The sequence below is a fragment of the Anas acuta genome, chromosome 5 (assembly GCF_963932015.1).
Source record: "Anas acuta chromosome 5, bAnaAcu1.1, whole genome shotgun sequence".
In the NCBI taxonomy this organism is placed as follows: Eukaryota; Metazoa; Chordata; class Aves; order Anseriformes; family Anatidae; genus Anas; species Anas acuta.
Genome location: NC_088983.1, coordinates 11965770 through 11989155, shown reverse-complemented (window position 1 = coordinate 11989155; position 23386 = coordinate 11965770). Strand labels below are relative to the sequence as shown.

General features: G+C 36.2%; 1 long non-coding RNA gene across 9 annotated transcripts in view; it reads right to left on the bottom strand.

Annotated features, from left to right (window-relative positions):
• LOC137856885 (uncharacterized) overlaps nt 1-23386 on the bottom strand; it is a 211287-nt gene that overhangs the window by 77615 nt on the left and 110286 nt on the right. For all 9 annotated transcript variants that reach the window (XR_011096843.1, XR_011096849.1, XR_011096847.1 and 6 more), the window contains 5 exons: nt 17316-17368; nt 7439-16343; nt 7215-7328; nt 7002-7115; nt 1861-1961 (listed from right to left, as the gene is read on the bottom strand). This is a non-coding gene — a long non-coding RNA (uncharacterized lncRNA). The remainder of the gene's footprint in view (nt 1-1860; nt 1962-7001; nt 7116-7214; nt 7329-7438; nt 16344-17315; nt 17369-23386) is intronic.

Below are 23386 nucleotides of genomic sequence, written 5' to 3'. Positions count from 1 at the left end.
AAGAATGTAGGAATCTCTAATTTTGATTACACTCTGAGACTGATGTACTTTAAAAACTAGGACAAAAAGAATCTTGGAATACTGGCTTTTTCAACTCCTTTGTCTTATTCAGGTATATCTAGTGAATCTGATTCATTACCTGTAACAGAGCTGATATAACACCGTTTTGTTGGAAAACAGCTCAATTCAATAAATATTGAATATGGAAAAAAATAATAAATTTTAAACCATAAGACATCATTAAAATGATATTTTAAACAGGAGAGGGCTCTTATTTAGTGCCTGACAACTCACAACTGTGGTTCATATTCTTTTGCATAGATTTTTAAATTCAGGGAATACAAAAACTATTCAAAATCAAATGAAGACTGATCTGCAAGCACAAAAGTAAAGCACAAAGACAAAACATGTATTAATTTCAGAAAATGTAAAAATTCCCTATAAGGATACTTGACAATAAGATAATAATTAAAGAAACTGTTATGGCTATGGAATGATTCACACAACAAATCATGTTTTCCTTCAACCTCTATCTCTTAGAGTCCTGTTGATTATTAAAGTACATAAAATTCATTTCAAATAAAATAATAATTAAATATCTAGTAGTTGCAGCTGTGAAACAGTCTTAGTAATATGAAGAAAATGTTTTAAAAAATTAAAAATTAGAATGCAAGAAAAATGAAACAATAATATATTATTAAGAGAAACGCTCTCATATTTGTATTAAGACTAATTTGATTCATGATTTTTAATGTCTGTTAAGCAGGTAGATTTCAATTGATCAGACAACTCACATATTATATCATAAATACATTTCTTGAAAGCCATAGTTTAACTAAAAGTAGAAAACATATTAGTCAGTAGTATTGGTTTCACTACAGTATGAAGGTTTTTCTGATTATATCTTCTTACTTGAGAAAGACATGATATAGGACAAAAATACCCAGTAGACAGTACTCTCTCTTGTCCAAGTGTATTTGCAGTGAGTTATTAATGCAGCCACCGTAGAAGTATTTTTCTATATATCAGATAACCTTCATTAAAATTAGGAGCTGAAAAAAATACTCTGTATTAGACCATCTGTGCATGATTTTATTTATATTAATGGCCCTATCCAGTTATTCAAAATACTGCATAGTAATGCGTTGTTCAACAGAAGTCCAACAAAAAAAAATACCAAAAAAAAAAAAATTAGTTGACATAGGTACAAAAATGTAAAATATTCTAGCACTACTGAAGTCAACAGCTGTTTATCCCATAGCTTAAATGGAACTAAGAAAAGTAAGACTTGCAGAAATATCAGTATCTATTGCAGACTTGCAATAGACTTGCAATAGACTTGCAGAAATATCAGTAATAGGTAGATCCTTCTGTCTTAAGCATATCTTAATACCGCGCTTTTTTTGTGTAACTTTCTAAAATCTGAAAGTTTGCTGTTGCTAAGGAAGAAATACAATATCAGCTCCATCTAATCTGCTGTGACTAAATTAATTAAGTAGATAGAAAAATAAATCTATCCATATATATATACATACATACTGAAATAATTCAAGCTGTATATATCAGGAAAATAAATAAAAAGGCTATTCCCTTAAACATGTAAGTTGAAATGTTTTATTCTGCAGTGGCCATTTTAAAAATAAGTAGTTCAAGTGCTAGGCTTGAAAATAAAGTAAACAATGAAAAACATCAGATGAAGGAAATGCAATTAAAAAATATTGTAAACCAGCCAAAATTATATACCCCTAATTGAATAAGCAAGATACTGTGACAGACAGGCATGTACTATTAGAAGCAACACACTTCGTTTTGTACAAAGTGTTCCTTCAGCTTGTCAACGAGTAAAGAACAAATACCAACCAGGAGTTTGAAATGGCTTATTCACCACATAAGGAAATGTGTTGAACTGGATTAACCAACAATTGAAGAATTTTATCCAGGAAGCTGAAGATGCTTGGAAACTGGATGAGTAAAATGAAAAGAAGAATTATTTTAGAATACTTGTACTTAATGGAAAAATAAATAAATAAATAAATAAATAAGGATAAACTTACAAAAATTACAAATATTCTATCAAGAGCAATTCATTCACTAAGAAAACTGGTGGAATATAATCTAGATATTATTGTTATAAGATCAGTGTAGAACTGCATGAAAAAAGTGAGTCCCAATGGCTCATTTTCAAACTGGAAGAATATGCTTGAAAAGATCTCAGAAGAGTTAAAGTCATTAATATCTCAGTGGAACGGGAAACACTCTTAAAACCTGGGCAGAGCACAGAAGACTGCAAGCAATTTGTAAAATAAGATTTAGAGTAAAAGTGATAAACTGGGGAGGGAGACAGACAAAATCATTTAAATTAAATTTTATAAACTATAAAGTTCTGTATTAGAAGAGAAACTCAGATATACAATATCAAACGGGGAAGGCTGGAAAAAGAAAAGGACCGGGTATGTTGGATTCTGGACTGAATATGAGTCAACTGCTGATGAAGGTTTCAAAACAGAAGAATATAATTCTGTGTTTATTAAAAAGAAAACTCTACATAAAACATGGAAAGAAATTATTCCACTCTACTAATGACTGGTAAAACCTTAGCTACATCTATTTTTGTCTCTCAGCTTTAAAAAGATGTGGTAAACTGGAAAGAGTCCTGAGGAGAACAAAGAACAATGGGAAAATTTATAAAATATGGTCTATCAGGAAAAACAGAAGATTGAAGACAGGATGATAAACATCAACCAATGTTTACTTTACAAATTTTGAAGTCATCACTTATCCTGTTTCCATCAAAGGATGGCAAGAAGTAATCAGCTTCATGTGTGACAGAAGACTTAGATTAGTTGTTAGAAAAAACCTTCTTAGCTGTTACAATAAAGTCTACAGAGGGAGAAAGGCAGCTCCAACAAGTACCCTTAAGGTAGGTTCAGGAAGGCTGGTAGAAGTAACCACTCCATTGCTGTGTCATGAAGCAAAACTTTTGCAGCTGAAAATGAGGTAACTAAAATGGGGATAGGAAGACAGAGACACTGGCTCTCCATCAAATAGCTTCTTTCACTCACACTCTGAATTTACAACCTTCAAGTACTTGTGGCCAGTACCTTTACTGGATAAAATCAGTACAGCTTGAAAGGCTTAAATGTTTTCTCGGTTGGTGCCAGCCCTTGTCCTTTGTCTATAAAATGAAAAGTGGGAAATGCCTTTAAAAAGAGATGTCTGTGGACAACCTTGGGTGATAGCCTTGTACCAGTGGCTGATCTCCTTCATCTCAACAAAGTATCATGACAGAGAGTGCTTCTACATCAGAGAAGTACCCTGTTAGTTTTCAAAATATCTTTTCCTCTCAGCTACAACTATGATGACATCTGGCAGTCACCCTCTTATCTTTCCCTTTTACAGACTATTCAGGTTTATGGTCTGACATGCAAATGCATTGGACAGGAAGATACCAGTAGCTGCAAAAGACACACCAACATTCACCAAATGAGGCATAAGCATATTAAATCTGTAACCCTACAGCTGCATTAGAAATATTTATTTGCCTCCATCTTGGTATTCTGGCCAGGCAGATCCATTTGGATTTGTAAATAGTCTGGTTAAAATGAACTGTTTTTCTTAGTAGTTGATTTTAAAGTTTCCTCTTGTGAGGAAATTTTCTTGTTGTTTTGCAGATAAAAATCAAATATATTTTGAAAAGATTGTCTACATGTGTGGGGGCAGAATAATATTTTGACAGAGGAAATGTCAATGTTTCTCTGCTTCATGCTCGGCCAAAGTCACTCACCAAGGTGTGGGAGGTGGCGGGGGTAGGCGAGGAGGGAAAGGGCAGGCCTTTGGATTTATACACAGTTTGGCTATGATTCTTCCTGACTTGAGAAGGTTATTTGGGAAGTATTGGCTTCAATGAACAAATGTTTTATCTATGTTTCTCTTTGGTTAATCAGTTTGATTGGTGCTCTTACACATGTGGAAAGCCTTATTTTTTAAGAGATAATGCTTTTAAGAGATAATGCTTGAAAACCTGTCCAATGCTCACCTCTTTAATCTCTTATTCTGGGCTATAGTCACTGCTTGAGTGTGCTATAATGAGTAGACTGCAGTGTGGGATGCTATTTAGGTGACAGCAGATGTCTCCTCCAGTCCAGGATCTAGTCAGAAGGACTAAAGGTATTATCCAGTCTAGTCCAGTCTAAATAATGTCATCATGGGATGGCTCACATTCTACAGAACATCTGTTGATAAGATTGATTTTAATGTTGTTATTCTGTTCTTAGACAGTTTAAGAGTATGGTTTTGGCCATTTTTTCCTTGGTCTCAGACCTGAGGTACCCCAGGGTGGTAGCTCACTAGTTGTCCTGAAGTATTACCAGATCTGTGTGGCCAGACTGCTGGACTTGAAATACCTTACTAAAAAACTCAGCTGCTCAGCTTGCAGTCCCACCCTACACAAAACCTCTCTCTGTCCCCATTTGACCTAGAACATTAGAGGATGAGAAGGTTTGTCAGATGCCTCACCAGATGCTGCCAGATGTCAGATGCCTAGCCAGAGTTTACCCTGCAGCTGTTGGGCTGTCACAGCTCTTTCTTTAACCTGTTCCCAACATGATGCAATTACATCCCATCCCTCTCTCAGAGTAGCTTCTCCAGTTCCAGCCAAAGCTGAAGCTTTAAGAAACAGACAGTGAAACTTTGGGTATCGAAGTGCAATGCAGGCACAGCAGCAACAGACAAAAAGATAATTTTTTAAAGCATTTTACCTAAAAGCAGGAAATGACTATGAAAAAAGCACTGAAGCACTGCATCAGCAAAATGCTCAGAGATAAAATAAACACTGTAAACATAATACAGCCTTTCAGAGTAGGAGAAAGACTGAGGGAGGAGGAACAGTACAGCCTTTGCTGTTTTGACTGGCATCACTGCTTGTCTCACTCTGACAGGTTGCCAGGTTAAGGTTTTGTTTTGAATCAGTCATTTCCCTTTGAACAGTGGCAACTGTTACCATTGTTACCCTGTTACACTGAATATAAAACAAAATTTCCACCAGCTTTCTTGCCATATGTTTATTCTAGAAGGCAGCAGGCATCCAGAATTTGGTAACAATCATAGTGAGGAAATATTTGCAGGACCTGTCTCAACAAAATAATTACCTGCATCACAGAAATATCATGCAGAATGCGATACTGTATTCACAACTGTTGTCCATGAAAGCTAACCTGAGAAACCTAATGAAAGGTATTGTGTTTCTTTGTTTGTTTTAATTGATTGGGTATTGCTTCAAGGAACGTCTCTAAAGCATAAAGCGCACACCTGAGGGATTACTCTTTAAACTCTGTTGAGCATGTTTTAACTGCTAAAGCATTTAACAGATATTCCTGAAATATTTTTTTGCTTTGTCTCCACAATAAATCTAGCCACTTCCTGGTGAAAGCAGTTTCCTTTAGAAAAGTGATACAAGGGGCTTAAAACAGGGCTTCATATGGGTTTCATATTAGCACAGATTTAATTATGAAGGCATTTGAATGTCTCCAAACTATCATGATTTCTTAATTACTTACGGAAAATATTTTATAATGAGGTGATATGTTTCTTATTTATTTGCAGTGTAGTTTGTTCTTCCTAATCCTTTAGATCTGAAGAACTAGATATAATGAAATCAATAAAATCTCCCTTTATTAGTATTTTTACACTTACATGTAAATCGGATTATCACTATAGTGCTTAGTCATTTAATAAAGTAGTTCAATCGTTAATGAGTGCTCCCTCTTTTTGAGTTTCTAGAATGAATGGCCAGCATCAGTGAACCTTCACAACTAAAAAACAAAACAAAACAAAACAAAAACAAAAACCAACCAAACAAACAAAAACTAGAAATCACTAGACATGATTGAGTACACAGTACCACAGTACCCATATGGTCTTCTGGACTTAAAAAACTTGAAGTCTGATGTAACATTACAAGCATTGGATTATAATTTATTAATAACAGCTTGTATTTTTGAAAGAATTTAGAGGAAGTAAACTCCCAAATCCAAATACCTTTTAAAGGGTAATTATTGCTAAATCTCATAGGTTCTTTTGAAATTCCAGAAAATCATTAAAAAGTAGAAGAGAAGAAAGATACATCATTTTGACCTTAAAAAGAACCTACTCTTAATAATATTGATATTATTATACTGCTTGGTATTGCATGGATTAAGTATATGTTTATGAATGAGAATGAGTGGTCTTCCTTAATCTTAGAATTTAGTCAACCTTCATACTCACCTTTTTTAAGGTAAAATAATCTTCTTATATCAAAGTACTGCAGTTTGTTTATTATTCTGCAGATAATTAGATAATCACCTTCATCTTGTTTAGCTGCATTTAATTCTTTGAGCATTAACTGGAACAGTTTATGTGTGAGATTTATGTCATACTGAGGCAATTTTTACAATATTAAGACACCAGAATGTGAAGAAAGGAAAGATTTTAGGAGATATTCTAGAAAAGGCAAGGACAGCAAAGTTGAGCATTTAATTAAATGGGGTGCATTTGGAAGAGTGTTGCCAGCAGGTCAAGGGAGGTGATCCTCACCCTTTGCTCAGCCCTGGTAAGGCCACACCTGGAGTATTGTGTCCAGTTCTGGGCTCCTTGGTGCAAGGGGAACATAGAACTACTGGAGAGAACCCAGAGGAGGGCTACAAAGATGATTAGAGGACTGGAGCACCTGTTGTAGAAGGACAGGATGAGAGAATTGGGCCTGTTTAGCCAAGAAAAAGAGAAGACTGAGGGGAGACCACATCAATATGTATAAATATCTGAGAGGAGAGTGTTAAGAGGATGGAGCCAGTCTCTTTTCAGTTGTTCCTAGGAAGAGAACAAGAGGTAAGGGGCATAAACTGAAGCACAGGAGGTTCCTGCTGAGTATGAGAGGGCATTTCTTTACTGTGAGGGTGACAGAGCACTGGGACAGGTTCCCCAGACAGTTTGTGAAGTCTCCTCTGGAGATATTCAAAACTTGCCTAGATGCCATCCTGCACAACATGCTCTAGATGATCCTCCTCAGTAAGAGGGTTGGACAAAGTGATCTTCAGAGATTCCTTACAACCTCAGCCATTCTTTGATCCTGTGAAATTCTAATGTAAAGTATCATTAGAAAAATAAACACACACACACACAATTATAACCTGGCAAAATTCCTCATTATGGAAATGGATCGCCCCGGTAGGATTTACCTGTTTTTGTTTTAACAAGTAATTGGTCTTGTCTCTTTGATAAGTGATTTCTCTGGTCATGGAAGTTTGCCTTCAGTGTTTCAGTTGGAGGGAATCCGTTTTTAAGAAAAATGACTAGGAAAAAAAAAAAAAAAGGATTAAAAAATAAATGAAAAGAACATACCAGAAAGGGGCCAGTCTCCCTCTTTCACAGAAAACACTACAAGATAAGAAAGCTTTTTTACCTGATCATCTATTTGTTTTCAAGTTCCCAAGATACTTCAGGAAAAGTACCACAGAAAATAAATAAGAGGAGGTAAAAGAGGAAGAACATATAACAGATGTTAAGGTATGCACAGAAATACACAAGAGTAAAATACACAAATTATATTCAAGCTTTTTAGTTGTTTTCTTTTATTGACTAGTGCTAATGACTAACAAGCTTTTCATTCCATCACATTTTGTGCAAGTGTGTTACATTTGCAGATTCTGAACAATTGATGAGGTAAAGTAAGTTATGGCAAAACATGTATAAAGACCTTTGGATTGAAATATCTGTATCTTCTCAGTTAATAATTTTCAGTTAAAAATAAATAAATAAAAATGACAGCTTCCTTATTAAAACCATAAAGTGACATCCTGACTCAAGAACTCCTTAAATGTAAAATAAACAGTATGTAAAGAGGACACACTTTGCTCTCAACAAAATGTTCCCATCTTTTGGATGGAACAAGGAAGCTGTATAAAGTTAGCTAAATGTCCCAGTAATCTAGGGAAGGAACTGGAAAATAACCCTGCCAATTGAAACTGCAGGAGTTCTTTTGGCCAACGTAGTGTCAACACAGAGTCACTTTGGCCAACAAAGTGGGCTATGGAAACAACAACAAAAATTATGTAGTGTTGTCAAAAGTGCCCAAGAATATATAGAGCTACATTTTCCAAAGGCAGAAACCTTTTTCAAGCAGACAAAAGGATCAGCATGAATTATACACCTGTATTTGCCAAAATGCCATATGCGAATGTCCAAGGGCAAGTGGGAAAAAAAAATAAATAAATGGAAAATGTCCGGTCCCCACTTTTTTTTTTCTTTTTTTTTTTTTTTTCACAGAGAGAAGTACAAGAGGAATTTCAGGTTCCCCAGTGTTCTGGGGATACAAAGTTCAAAATATACAAATAAAAACCTGTGTATGTATATAAACCTAAATGTCATTAGTGATATTGGCTCTCAGCTTGGCTCTGCACTGGAACTTTGAACATAAAGAAATCCAGTCTCTGTGTTCAGTGCTATTAGTTATGCTTGCATACGTTGTTGCAAGTTTTTGTATGAACAAACCAATCATTAAAGAAAAACGTACAAAAAAGAATCCCCAGAATCTTCTATAGCTTAATTATCCTAAGAGTTGATGAACCCCACTGCTATCACTGGGAGAGAAGTAACATCTACTGAAGCCAGCAACCCCTATTTCAATAACCTAATTTGGGGGTTGATATCCAAATATGCCAGATAGATAGGATGGTAGAAGTCTCTGAAGACTTCTCTAGGTTTAGGGGATGAAACTAAATGTGACTTTAATCTTTTATTTCAGATCAGTTTATCCTTTGATGGAGCCTCTATACTTTCCCAAGCCCCTTAAGTGAAATGGAATGTAAGTCAGAATACAGACATAAATAAATGCAAACATGCTGTTCAGTGATATCTGCTCCACCAAGAAGAATTGTCTAGCTCTGTTCAGAATAAGTCAGCTGTTCAATCAGCTGGAGGGAGCAGAAGTGTCTGAAGAAATCAGAAACACAACAAATATATATTGCTCACACGTGAATCAAAAATAGCCTATTCTGGCAAAAAGACAGGTATCCAACATGAAAGGATTGCTAGCTGACGATTGTATATCTCTCTGAAAGCATTTTCTTAGGGACATTTCTTTGGATTGAGGTGATGGGAAGGAGATTTGTCAGCATAAACTCTATATCCACAAACAGCTTTCTGAGAAGTGGAAGTCAAAATGGCTTCGTGGCTTGCATGTGGCTTGATTTACACTGAATATTTCTGCTGCCTAATCAAGATTCTTAACTCTGAACAATTTCTGCACAGCCTGTGTTTCTTGAACTGGAGGGAATCGGTTGTTTACTTCTATATATATCCTTTAATGGTAAGTGGTAGTAGTATTTCTACAAATAAATTGATCTCTTGCCCACCCCAAACTATAAAAATATTAAAAATATTAATAAAAATAAATTGCTATTTTGCTATATTGCTAAATTGATTCAGATCTGATAAATACACTTAAGAAAACAAAAATAAATAAATTTACAAGCAAGCATTCAGAGAAAATGGCCACTTAATATGGTCTCTACCTGAGACCAATTTGTAAGATTCAAACTTGAATTCAGAAGACATTTAAAGGAAGAAGTTCAGAAGAGTTTTGTCCAACTCTCCAAACCTGATTTATCACACAGTAAAAAAAAAATAAATAAATAAAATAAATGAAAGGCAACTTAGCTACCAGGAATGTGTGAAAGGTGGCAAGGTTACAAACCACAGGAAGTGGAACCAATAGAGAAGGACCTGAAATCAGGTAGTAGAGATGTATCAACACATGGTGAAAGGGCTGTCACCATTGGAATGTTGGTATTGAAATACATACCATTCTAACAGCTAGAAATAAAATTAAGAGTACTGCCACAGTTTAATAAAGAGAACTTCTGCAAGTAAAAATTTTCAATAACATGGATAAAACTGAAATTTTAAGGTCAACATCAAATTGAAAGAAGTAATTTGAATTAGGATCTGAATTTGGTCATTCCCTTGGGTCAAATTTAAACCTGGATGAAGACCTCATCAATATTTTGCTGTATCATTATATAGACACATTAATTTCCCACACACAAACTGGAAAAAAACATGCTACCGAGTATGGTAGGACCCATTTATTCCTCAATGTACTAGCTAACATATTTTTTCACCAAGCGTACTGTGACTAATAAGTCCCATTATAAAAAAAAAAAGGGGGGGGGGGGGGGGGGGGAGATGGGCGGGGAGGAGGTTCTGGTCAGCTAGAAATGACAGATCAAGCAAAAGATCTGGGCATAGAACTTAATCACAAGATTACTATGAGTCACTAGTATGATGATAAAATGTAATGTGATACTAGACCACAGAAAAAGCAAAATATTTCCAGCAGATATAGGGTCATATTAAAATGGTGATGCAAGGTGACAATAAACAGCAGCCTCTCTATCTTAAGTTGTGTGCAAAGATGAATTCACATCAGAAGAGGTAGAAAGAAGGACCAGTCATCCTCACAGGGAACTGATAATCTTCTTTGGTATGAGAGAAAAAAAAAAAAAAAAAAAAAAAGAGCACAGACAAAATATGGTTGTTCTGTGAATTATGTTAGCTCAAAGTAAAAACTGGAATGATAATTCTGGAAGGCAAAGACACCTGAATTAATTTAGGAAAGAAGAAAAAAAAAGCTTCCTTACAATCCACTGAGTAAAGTCTTGAAACAGCTTAACAAAAGAAGAGGAGGAGCAAAATTTAACTCATTACAGGATTAAGAAATTAGGGATGATCTCTTGTTCATTGTCATCCATTATCATTACACATATCTGAGATGCAGCTTTTCATGAACAGATAGAGAACTACTCACAGAGAACAATTATTCTAAGTAAAATTTAGCATTTACTTAGTGCTTAGTTTGTTGTACTCTGTATAAAACTTTACTAATTTATATCAGTGTAAGACATTGTTTAATAAATTGGGTTGAGGGGCTGCACTGTAATAAGATTCACAAGACCTATGCTATGGAAAATGTGGGAAAAACATGAACCAAATTTAGTAGCACCAAATACTAATGATTAGCACTGGCTTTTCACAATGAAAAAGACTTTTCAATCCTTCCTTCCTCCCTATTAACCTCAGTTTAAAACATGACCGTATAATAAAACAAAAGGATCACATCTAGAAAACAGAAATGAAAACAGGTGTTTGATTTAACATAAATAGTTTAAGCTGTGTTTAAGAGGTAATAGGATACTACACAATATGTGCTTCTTTCTCCTCTATCTCAAAGCCAAGTCCAATGCTGTATTCAACTCTGTCTGCAGGTAAAGTTTTCTTTTGGATTTTGTTGTGACAAAATGTTACAGTTTAAAAAACCAAAGACTTCTATGTGTTATCTATGGAAGACCTGCTTTGGAATTATGGAATGCACTGCTGCTGTTAGTTGTCACTGAGTCAGTGGACATTTAAAATGAATGAATCATTTTATGACCACTAATATTTTCTGTAGCTATGCAAGATAGAACAATGAGTTCAGCATTAAAATTGCATATTTATTTTTTTCAGGAAATTGTTTGGGAGTATGGGGTAAGAAAGGAATTTATTCTCAATTTCAGCTATTCATTTTGGCAGATGGACTTGGGGATATTTCAGCTCTCCCTGACTGTAGGGGTTGTAGCTGCCGCTGTATCAGGACAAGAGATGAGACAGTGATTAAAACTCCAGTACAATAGAGTTCTATATCCCTTCATTGAATATTCTTCCTCTATACTCCATATATGAGGACTAAAATCAGTAAAACTGATGTAATCATGAGAAAATTCAGGCTCAAGTTTGATTTAAAAACAAAAACACTGAGGTATCCTCTAAAATGCAAGCAACTATTTGTACAGTATTTTATCAGCAATATACAAAATTATGTAAGCTAAAGAATTGTTATGGCCAGTATCAGAATTTCAGGGGTTGCCTGTATACTTTTCTGATATCATTAAACTTAGAATTGTCACTTTGCTATGAGCTTCCTTCCAGCCTCCACAACCATTCTAGGTAATGAGGGGAGTTACAAAGCATGTTCAATTGTGTATTGACTCATCAAGAGTCAATACAGGACTTTCACATTACATGTGCATTTCTGCATTTGTACTATATTAGATAGGAATGAAAGAGAAGAAAATGCATAAACTGATTACACTTTACACTTCTAGGTATCTACACTTTTAAGATCCACTCTAGAGACTTTATATAACTGCAAACCACATCTCTCAAACCACGTACAGAGCTACAGCTGTCATACTTAACTTTTAAGTACATAAAATCACAAAGAGGACATCTAGAGGGCACATATAACTTTTCCTGAAAAACCAAGCTTTGGGCATTCAGGCTGAATGTTTAATGTACTACAGAAAAGTATAAAAGTGCTCAGAAGACAAGCCACAGAAAATGGACTCAACAGCTTTTTTCTCCATTTTGCCAGAGCTTGAATACATCAGACTGCTGTGGACAGTTTGAGTCATTTTGGTCTATCTGCCTGTGTTGGGCTTCTCAGGAAACATTTTGTACTTTTTCCATATAACAGGACACCTAAGTACTATATCAAACGAGATCCACCAAAATCAAAGTACCTAGCCGATCTGACTAGACACTAGAAACTTAGAGTTTTCTTTCATGATTACAGCAAGTATACTGTGATTCAAGTACTAATATTTTGAGTCAGGTGTTTGTATTTTAACAAGTGATTTAAAGCATTTTTAAACTAGAATCATGGGTAAATTGCCTGCAATAGAGCCATCCATCTGGAAATTTCAGATTTTGTTTATCTATTTTCACAGGAATTTTGACACATCACATACTTGGGGTTGCAGAAAATGACAATGTGCATTTTGACTACATGCTGTCTAGGTAAACACTTGTCAAATGAGATATACTGAAATCAAAACAAGCCTTTGTGTGTGTGTCACTCCATAAGTTACAGTTTTCTGGCTATTGGACCAGATTTTAGTTACTGTTCCAATACTCATCAATAAGAAAGGCAGCACTCCGCAAACTGCTGGTCCTATAGCACAGAGAGTTGCATTTTGGATGGTATTATAAGTATATAATTAGAGTAATCTTTCTACCATATCCAAAAATGGAAGGAGCAACTGTTGAAGCCACTTCATGGGTACTCATCACATAAGGCATGTCAGTAAACCAGCCTCACTGTAAAATGATCAAAGCAAATATTTGAAAAGAGGCATATTTTGGTATGACAGTGGAAAAGTTAGTAGAATTGAACTTGCCCTAGCTGGAGGAGTGTGCGAAGAAGAAAGCCTTAGGAGTGGCAGGAACAGGCAACAAGGACTACATATTTTGGTTGAAGTATGAATTTATATTATTTTGAAATTGCAATGCAGTGGTGTTATGCACATGATATTATGCAGTCTTGGTGCCACAGTGAATTACAGATTTTTGGTTGTATGGGGCAGTTCTGTATGAAAACATGACTTGCACTAGCACTGCTGGATAGTCTGCTTTGTGGGATGTTTTAGCAGGTCAGCCTAAAATGGCCACCCTGATCCTGAATCTTACTCTTCTGCGATGTGCAGTTGAAGGTACACGTGTGCAGCCCATATAGATTTCTGCCTTCAAATGTCCTCCATTTCTTAAGACACTGCCTGGTCTTATTTTTGCCAGTCTGTATTACACTTCCTAGACAGAGAGAGGTGATGCTCAGGTGTTTTTTCCCCCCTGTTTTTTTTTAAGTAGATTGTGGGGATACTTTTACAGACCCTGAAACTGCTTTTCTGATGGTTAGAGTACAATATTGCTGCTATTCTGCCTATTCCTTATTTTAAGTGAAAGGATTGAATCTCCTAACTTCCCTTAATCAGAGTTGGAAGCTTCATCTATGACTGAAATGAAGATCAAGGCTTAAATGCAGGGATTAGATAGTTAAGCTGTGGGTTTAGAAAATACCCATATTTGCCATCAGATAATTTTGTGATATTTCTGTAAAGAAGGCTCTTCAACAGAAAACTGGAAGGAATTCAGCAGTGAGGAATTCCAGCAGTGAGAATTTGAGATGTTTGGGAAATCAGGAGCAAACTGAAACTGAGGTCTTAGAAATGGTGGTATTTTTTTTTCTGGTGCCAAAAAGCAAGCCAAGTTATTTTGTCCTGAATAATCTGTAGATTTAATCGCTGTTGAAGTGCCCAAGGGATTCTCTGACAGAGTTTTGGAATCTGTAGTCCCACTTGGTGCTCTGTTTTACAGCTTCATAACAAAATTCTGAAGCTGATTTCTGCAATGGATAAAGTGGAGTTCAGTATATATTTGATCTCTTTTAATAAGTAGAAACCTTAACTGTTCTGTAAACAAAGACTCAGCCTAGTGTGACTATACCTAAAAAAAACTTTCTTGGATTGTGGAAGTAGTGTATCTTGTATCTTCTTCACTTATTAAAACATAAGGCCTTAATTTCAGAGCTAAGAATAAGAAAGATGACAAAGAATAAGACTGTACTGGAAACTCTGCAGCATGTGCCTTAACTCCAGTGAAAATAGTTATGGTTGAGTCATTTTGATGAAAGCATGTACAGCAAGAGATCTACAATTCAATAAGTATGTGTATTTAAACACATGGAGTCAATGATTATCTGAGGAATACTTGAAAGCAATATTTTAAGCTGCATAATTTTTTTCATAATTTACCATGAAAATGTATACTATTCTATAGATTTCCTTCCTCTTTCTCATAGTCTAAGAATTGCTGGGGCCAGAAGCAACTTGTTCTCTAACTTCCTATTGAAGACTCAATATGCCACATATTTATTCAAAATATTTCCATTTTCAGGTGCATCTGCCAGGAGGGGGTACTGAACTCTTTCCTGCTGTGGGCAGACATCATTCAGTTAAGGAAAAATCAAAAAGATGACACAGAATTGTTTTAGCACAACAACAATGACCCTACAAGGTATAGCCTTGAAGATCTTACCATTCCATACTGAACTCAAGATCTTTATTTGGACATTTCCATTCCATAGAATCTTTGGGTTGGTTAGCAACGTTAGGGATAATTTAATCTTTGCACTTTCCTTCTCTTTTATCTAGGCATGGCACTAGCAGTAGGGAAGGATAATGAGTGTATATATATATAGAAGCATATATATATATAAGCATATATATATATATATGGAAGATAATTTTGAACTTTTGATGTCTTTGGGGTACTTAGGTAAATGGAGTGCTCTGAACAAAGGTAAGGGAAAAACTTTTATAGAGAGGTAAAGACTTTTTACTAGGATAAATTGTCGAACTGGAAAAGAAATAGAAGCTCTCATGCTGATGAAAGCTTCTCACTTTTTTCCAAATTTTATGTCAGTTGCTCTGGTTTCTGTGGCAAAGTAAATTCACTTTTTTGTTGTTGTCATTGTTAATAATAATGAATTCTTAAGTTTAAAGTGTATGTTCACTCCAGACAGAACATAACATAATCTATTTGACTTACATGGAAGTTGCCGTATGAGGCTATCATGAGGGATATGCTCTTCTGAAATTTGATGTTGTGTTTCACTTTGTGTGTCTAACTTAAAAAGTACTTGTAATGAACACCAAAAATTTTGGTATAGTGGTATTTTAATAGCAATGTATATAACAATGTGATTCTCTGGTGAGAATGAAGTGTGTGAAAAGTGTGACATATGCATTAGCTGTCCTTGTTTTGTGAACTACCTGAAATTTTATATCTGAACCCCCACTGCCATGTGCCATCATAGAAAGCCTGGTTTACTGAAGTGTTAAGCTCACTGCTATTCAGGAAATTGTTTCTTTGGATTCCATTTTCTCTGTTTTTAATAAATCTTGGTTTTGGCTAGGATTGCTCTTGCCTAGGTAATTTTACAAAAATGCCTGTAGAATGTTGAGAAACTCATCTGCTTTATGAAGAAGACCTTAAGAGCTTCCAGAACTTAAAAGTTCCTTTTCGTGCCAATCATTGGACAGGAAAGAGATTATTCTGTTATGTTTTGTAATTTATGCCTATTATAAGGCTACAGTGAAAAAAAAAAAAAAAAAAAAAAAAGGCACAAGCCCACAGACTAAGAAGAGGAAGAAAGTTGGTGTCGGTGAGTGTCAATGTAATATAAAACAACATGAAAAATGTCTAATTTCTACTTGGCTGAACACATGAGGCATGCCATCCCTTAGCCATCATGTTAGATGGAGCATTAGTCACAAAAGAAGTTCTGCAACTTGCTGATATTTCCCTGCATAGGGGACATTCTCAGAGGATTTTTTAGGTCGAGTCCATGGCTGCCTGGACTCGCCAGATCTGTGTGGAGCTGCCAGGGTGTCTTGGAAGGGCAGCTCTTCATCTGCAGTAAAATGACTGGCCTGTGAAAAAAACATATGAAAAATCAAATATGAGATGGACTGCTGCACTGCAGGTGACATTTACAATGCTGCAAATTTGGGTACCTTAGCGCTTAGAACTGTTTTACCAAGAAATTAGAAAAACTTTACCCAGAAATATGGATTTGCCTGTTACTGATAGAAATAAAGTATTTCAGCAGTTGTTCTAAGAACCCTTTTGACAGTGGCTAAGACAAAAATTAATGGCTTCAGAAGATAAAAACATTCTTATCCCTTCTTTTGTATAAAAGACAGTATGCCTTATTTCCTATGTGTTAAAAAAATATCTATGTCTTAAATATTTCAGCCTCATTGCATTGCTGACAAACATTTAGCACTATGCAGGACTGCATAGTGTCCTTGAAGATGAAGTTTAATGCATGTGAGCATTTTCTAGTGGCTACTTCTAGCCTTTTTGACAGACATTTATATGGGGTGGAATGCACGACATAGTTTCTGGCAGATCTTTCAGTAATAAAATTTAATATTAAATTCATTACATTATTAAAACTTTTGTTCTTGTGTGATGTGATCCTGACAGGTTCAGGATCTAAGGTTCATACTATGTCAACTGGAATATATGTGTGAAGGGAGAGTCACACTTCCTAAGACATATATATCAGTCAGGAGAAAGTCAGAAGGCAGTCTCAGTTCTTTTTTTCTATGTATCAACTTGAACTTACTCACTAAAGTTTATTCTAATTTAAATGAACAAGAATTTGTTTGTACTTGGTAGAAAGTTCCAGCCTTTTTTTCCCTGTGAAAACTTCGCTGTTAGGCCTGATGGAATAATTAGTTTTTCACTTTATTTACTGGACTAAAAAAATTAAAGAAATATTCCAAATTGAATGAAAGTGATTTTTTTTTTTTGTTTATCCTACTGTAATGAAAAAAAAAAGTAATGCAAATAAAACACTGTTACTACTTGGACATTTTATGCATCAAAATACTTACTTTCATATGATTTTTAATCCTCTTTAAGACTGAGTTATTAAATGTAGATACATCTGTAAAAAAAAAAAAAAAAAAAAAAAACCATTCTTTTCAATGGAATAAAAAACATTTTGTTCAAGAAAATATTCAGACAAAAACATTTTAACATTTTCAAGTCTCTTACATCCCTCTCTGCCATCATCCCAACTGCATTTTCCAGCAAAATAATCTACTGAGTGTTTTTTTAGGTTGATTTACAGCTGGTTCCTTTAACTGGGCTTGTCATTTTCTGACAGCTGCTTATTGTGGTTTGATCTGTTTAGCAAAATTTTCAGAGAATTGTGATGTAAGCATTTTATGCACCTGAAAATAAATATGGATGTAAACACGTAAAGGCCCTTCCTTACTTATCCGTAGTTGGTATAGGCTGCTGTTTAGGCTTGTTTCAATCTTGAAAATCTTAAGTTTCTATAGGGTAAATGAACCTGGACCTTGGTTTTGAGGTCTTGGAAGGGAATCAGACCAGTGTTCCCTTGTCCAGTTTCCACCACACTACAGGTCTCTGCTTACGGTAGAATCATAGAATTGTTTAATTTGGAAATTACCCTTAAGATCATCAAGTCCAGCCATCACCTAACACTACCAGGTCCACCACTAAACCATGTTCCTAAGAGCCTCATCCATATGGCTCTTAAATGTCTCCAGGGAAGGTAACTCCGCTACTGCACTGCACTCCACTACTCAGGAGCCTGTCCCAACCACGCTTTCCATGAAGAAATACTTCCTGACATCTAATCTAACCATCCTCTGGTGCAACTTCCACGTGTCCTAGTACTTGTCACCTGAGAAAAGAGACCGGTCCCTGACTGGCTTCAGGAAGCAGTACAGAGCATTGAGGTTTCCCTCAGCCTCCTTTTCTCCAGACTAAACAATACCATTTCTCTCAGCCAATCCTCATGTCTTGTTTTCTAGTCATTTCACCGGCTTTGCTGCTCTTCTCTGAATGTGTTCCAACAATTCATTATCTTTTTTTATACTGAGGGACCCAAAAGTGAACATAGGACACAAGGTGCAGCCTCACCAGATCTGAGTACACAGGGACAATCACTTCCTTAGTCCTGCTGGCCACACTATTTCTGATGAAAACCAGGATGCCATTGGCCTTCTTGGCCACCTGAACACACTGCTGGCTAATGTTCAAACAGCTGTCAACCAACACTCCCAGGTCCTTTTCTGCTAGGCAACTTTCCTGACATCCTTCCTCCAACCTATATCACTGAATGGGGTTGTTAAGGCTCCAGTGTAGCTATTTAACCTTGTTGAATGCCATACAACGGGATGCAGCCTACCTAGGCTATCCAGATCACTCTGCATAGTGACCCTACCCTTGAAGAGATCAACACTCCCACCCAACTTCATGTCATTTGCAACCTAACTGAGGGTGCACATGATTCCCTCATTAAGATCATTGATTAAAAAATATTAAACAAACTTGTTTCCATTACTGAGTCCTGGGGAATACCGCTTGGAACCAGCTGCCAGTTGGATTTAACTCCATTCACAATGGCCCTTTGGGCCCAGCTATCCATCCAGGCTTTTTACCCAATGAAGAATACATCCATCCAAGCCAGGAGCAGACAGGTTCTCCAGGAGAATGCTGTAGGAAACATTATCATAAGGGCAACTGCTCCCTTTTGGCAACAGTACAGATCTTTTTAGGCAACCACAGCTTCTATGCTTCAGTAACAGGTATCATTCAGAAATAAGCCATAAAGGCATTTGCTATGATGCAGTGGCAGAAATACTAATATATGCTTGCATTTAAGACAAAGTGTGAGCCTAATACATTGGCACTGATTGGTGCTACAACAAGCAAAAACTTTAAAATTGTAAGTCTTATTTTTACTTTCAAACTTTGTAATACAATAATTATACTTCCAGGTGCATTTCTACTCTTTTCCTTGTCAGAAATGTGAAAAAGCAGAGCTAGAAAGAAAATGGGAACTTTTCTGTATGGAAAGTATTGCCTTTCCTTCAGAAAAGCCAACTATTCAACCTTTTTGAAATTTGGTAAGAGAAAACCAAATATTTTTGGCCAAAGCCACACAAAAATAGTTTGGGGGTTTCCCACAAAAAGCCCTGCACATTTCTAAGAAATGTAGATACTATCTGGAACAAGTACATTCAAAAAAATCTTTTCCCATTCAAATAAAGACTCATGCTAAAAGGTTATTTTGGGTAATCTTCTCCTCCTTATTTCATCAATTATGCCACTGACTCTAATTTCATCGGGAGGAAGTATCTTATCAACTACTATATTAAAAAAATAATCCTATACTGGCATGGGGGGAAAATAAATACATCCATTTTTATTGGTATCTGTTGTAGTACAAATCTTTGAAAAACAATCAACACAGTACCACTGGTAAGTTTTGTTGCACATAAGACCAGCTCCTGGTTACAAGTTGGTTACAGGTTCAGACAATGCCAAAATATTCAGCTCAATCACAGAAGCTAAATGTAGGTAGAGGTGCTGAAGAGAAAGACAGCAACAAACTTCAACTAAGTATCAAAACATCTTACACTGGTCAAAAGGATTTATGAGCCTGAAATCATGTGACTTCAATTTGAAGAACCTGATTAAAATTTCATGTTGATCTGTTTAGCAGTATTTGAGGAAGAAAGAATTAAATGCATAGTCACCCATTACCTATGCATGATAACATATCTAAACCACTAAATACATAAATAAGGGATATTCTAAAATGGTATATTCAACTTAAAAAAAAAAAAAAAAAAAAGGAGTGTTTTCCACTTGATTCTGCATAGCTTTAATAGGCTTTAAATTCACATAAAGATATAAGATTCATATTCAGAGAAATATGAAGAAGAAAGAGAAAGGTGGAGAGTAAAAAAAAAAAAAAAAAAAAAAAAGAAGAGGAAAAAAGCAAAGTCCACATACCCTTTCAATAAAGGTATATACAGATAACAAAAAACAAACTGACATTTCAGGAACAGAACCCCTAGAACCTCTTTTTTTCAGTTCCCAAGACCAAGATATAGGCTAAATCAGAGCACATGAACTAGTTTATTTAAGTCAAAGATTCCTGATATTTTTCCAGTGAATATTTCAGACCCATTTTGAAAAACACACCCGAGACATATTTTCTTCTAGTATCTGCCTGAATAGCACTTTTGCCTCTGCATAAAAATGCTGCACTGTTTTCAAATCCATTCCAATACTTTTCCCAGTGTTTCACTTTGAACTGAAGAAAATGAGAATTCTGAAGGCGCACCCTTTTAAAAAACTGAGTCACATCAGGTCACAATGATTTGGCTTAGATGGCTACATAAAACAGTGCAGTTGGCACAGATCTATCATAAACAGCTTGGTAGTGATTTTGAATGAAAATGAGTATGCTTGGAAGCCTGCTGAAAGACGAACATGGAGATGTAGATTTCCAGTTCTCAATCCTATTCATGCTGGCAAAGCACCTGCATGTTGTTACAGGCAAATGCCAAACTCTTTGTTTTGAGGCAAGAGTTTACTCCCTCCCTCATTTATAGCCACTTTCATGGCATTCTCATGCAGGCTTTCTTCTCTGTTTATTCTCAGTTTAGTGGTGTGACAGCCTCTGGTGTTCCATCGCAACAGTAAATCCTATTTTCCAAGTGCCTTGTTTCCCAATAACCACAATGTAAGATTCATGTAACTTCATCAGGAATTATTTTTAAAGATGAGCTGGCAAATCTAGGGTTCAGAAACTTCTTCCAGTACCAAGATTATACCCCATCTCCTCCAAGGGACCCTAAAAGGCCTCCAGCTCCCACCTTGTCACAGCCAGGTCCTGAAGAGGGCAGAACTGAAAGTATCATTGTGGCTCTGTGGAAGTAATACATGCAAAAAGCAAGAGAGATGAGGCACTGTTTTTCTCCAGTTTTACCCTAGGACAAATTCACTGACTTGAATGAAGTCACCCTGGAGTAGAATTAATATAATACAGTGATAAATCAAGCCTATTGATTTACTGACAGTGCCCCTGTAGGACCTTCTTGAGCAGCCAGCCTACTGAACATTGCTTGCAGCATTGTCTTCCCCAGCACCGTGCCATGCCATTTCCACAGACAAATTGTTTCCTGACACAGCATAGGCTGATCGCCATGCTTCCTGCTTAGTTAATGCATTATAACCACATTGTTTTGCACTGGTTGCCCTCTAATTTGTGTGCAAAGGGTTTTTTGAGTCAAACACACAGCCCTCAGCTGTGACAAATCCATGTGGAGTTTTGACTCCTGAAGCATTCAAAGATCACAGGGGATACAGATGCAAAATGGATTTCCCAAACTACTTTTATGATTTGATTATTTGAGAAGCAAGGAGAGAAAAGATGTATCAGACCATTGGAGCCAAGAATGCTTTCTAAGGAGGCAGTGGTAGCCAAACTTTTGGCCTTAAATTCAAGGTAGCAAAAGATGCCCTGAGGAAATATTTATACATCTCTTGGCCTTTTCCAAACTCTTCAAATTTTTCCACCTTTTGTTTTCAGTCAGATATTAAACCCAAGAGGCAGCTTTAAACACTGAAAAAAATTATGTCTGGTCATAATTGCTTGACAATTAGCAGCTCTCGGCGCAGCAAGCCAAATAATAAACCTTTCTTCCAAGTATATCTAGTCATTGTTTTGATGACACCTTTTCAACTCAAGGCTTCTCTTTTCTGTCCAATGTCAAAAATGCCACAGGGGTGGGACAACATGAAATGAAAATCTGACTCCTCTTTGGAAATCAGATGGGAAGAAAAATACCTTAAGAAAAGAAAGTGCAAGAAGAGCCACTGTTCTAGTCTTCTTTCAACAACTTCAAGAGACCTTTGCTGTTGGAAATGTTCTGTTTTTCTCCTGGAGTTCCAAAATTTCAGCAGATTGTGTGGTGTCCCAAGCAAAGCTCCAATGAGAAACATCAAAAATTATATTCAACAAACAGATACAATTCACGTCTGTTCTGAAAAGTCCTGTCAATATTTAGTGGAGAGGAGAAAGGCAACCTGAGAAGGAAGATGAAATACAAAAGAGCACCTCTGTAAAATGCCCCACCACTGTGAGATAACAAGGCAAAGAATGTTGGGGCTCTCATCTTTTCTCATCTCCTGTCTAGTCAATAAAACTATACCAGCACTGTTATGACAGAGTCTATTTGACATTTTAGACATCTGCTTTAGGACAAGTTGGTACCTGCAATCCATTGACCATATGGAATGCATACCCTCTTATCATAGAAGGTTGCTCAGTAACTTCCATAACTGCAGACTTTCACATTTCATATGCACTTATATGTAGTTAGACAAATTCCACCCCATCTCTAATCACATAGTTCTATTGCTATTGTAGGCTCAGATAGCAAAATCTCCTTTAGAAAAGAATGCCTTCCAATAGAGGAAAACAACATGTTTCATTGTCAGCAATCTTCAGGAAACAATCATGGATGTCAGATGTAGAGAACTATTGGTCAAACACCTGTAAGATACCCTATCCCAAGAGGCACGAAAATATGGACAGCTCTATGACAAAAGGGTTAGTTCCAACATATATACAACTGTTATCATCCAGATATCTGTCCCAACTATTCTAATAGGAGGAGTATCTCTCTCTTCCTTCTCTCTCTCTTGCTGAGGAAAGGACATTTGATCCAATTGTGAAATAGCTCCTGAATCACCTGGGCTCAGTCCAGATGGCCCTCCTTGGGGCTAGGAAACACCATCAAGAGGAAGAAGAATACAGTTAAGGAATGGGGGAGGTACCTATTTTTAAACATTTCCAGACTCCACAGAACTACTCTCCCAGAGCCCTCTACAAAGCTGAACGAGGTGTTTTGAAGGTTGCATTCATCTTCTGGTATACACTTCCATTCATTTCTAAATCAAAACAACATCCAAAAAGAAGGAAAGACAGAAGACGGGGAGAAAGAAAGCACAAATTAACTAGAGATCTCATACATTCACTTTAGACTTAAGTGCTAGTCATGGTCTCTATGTGAATAAAGCAAACTAGCACAATGACACATTAACCAAGCTTGAAAGGATAACAAGAGATGAA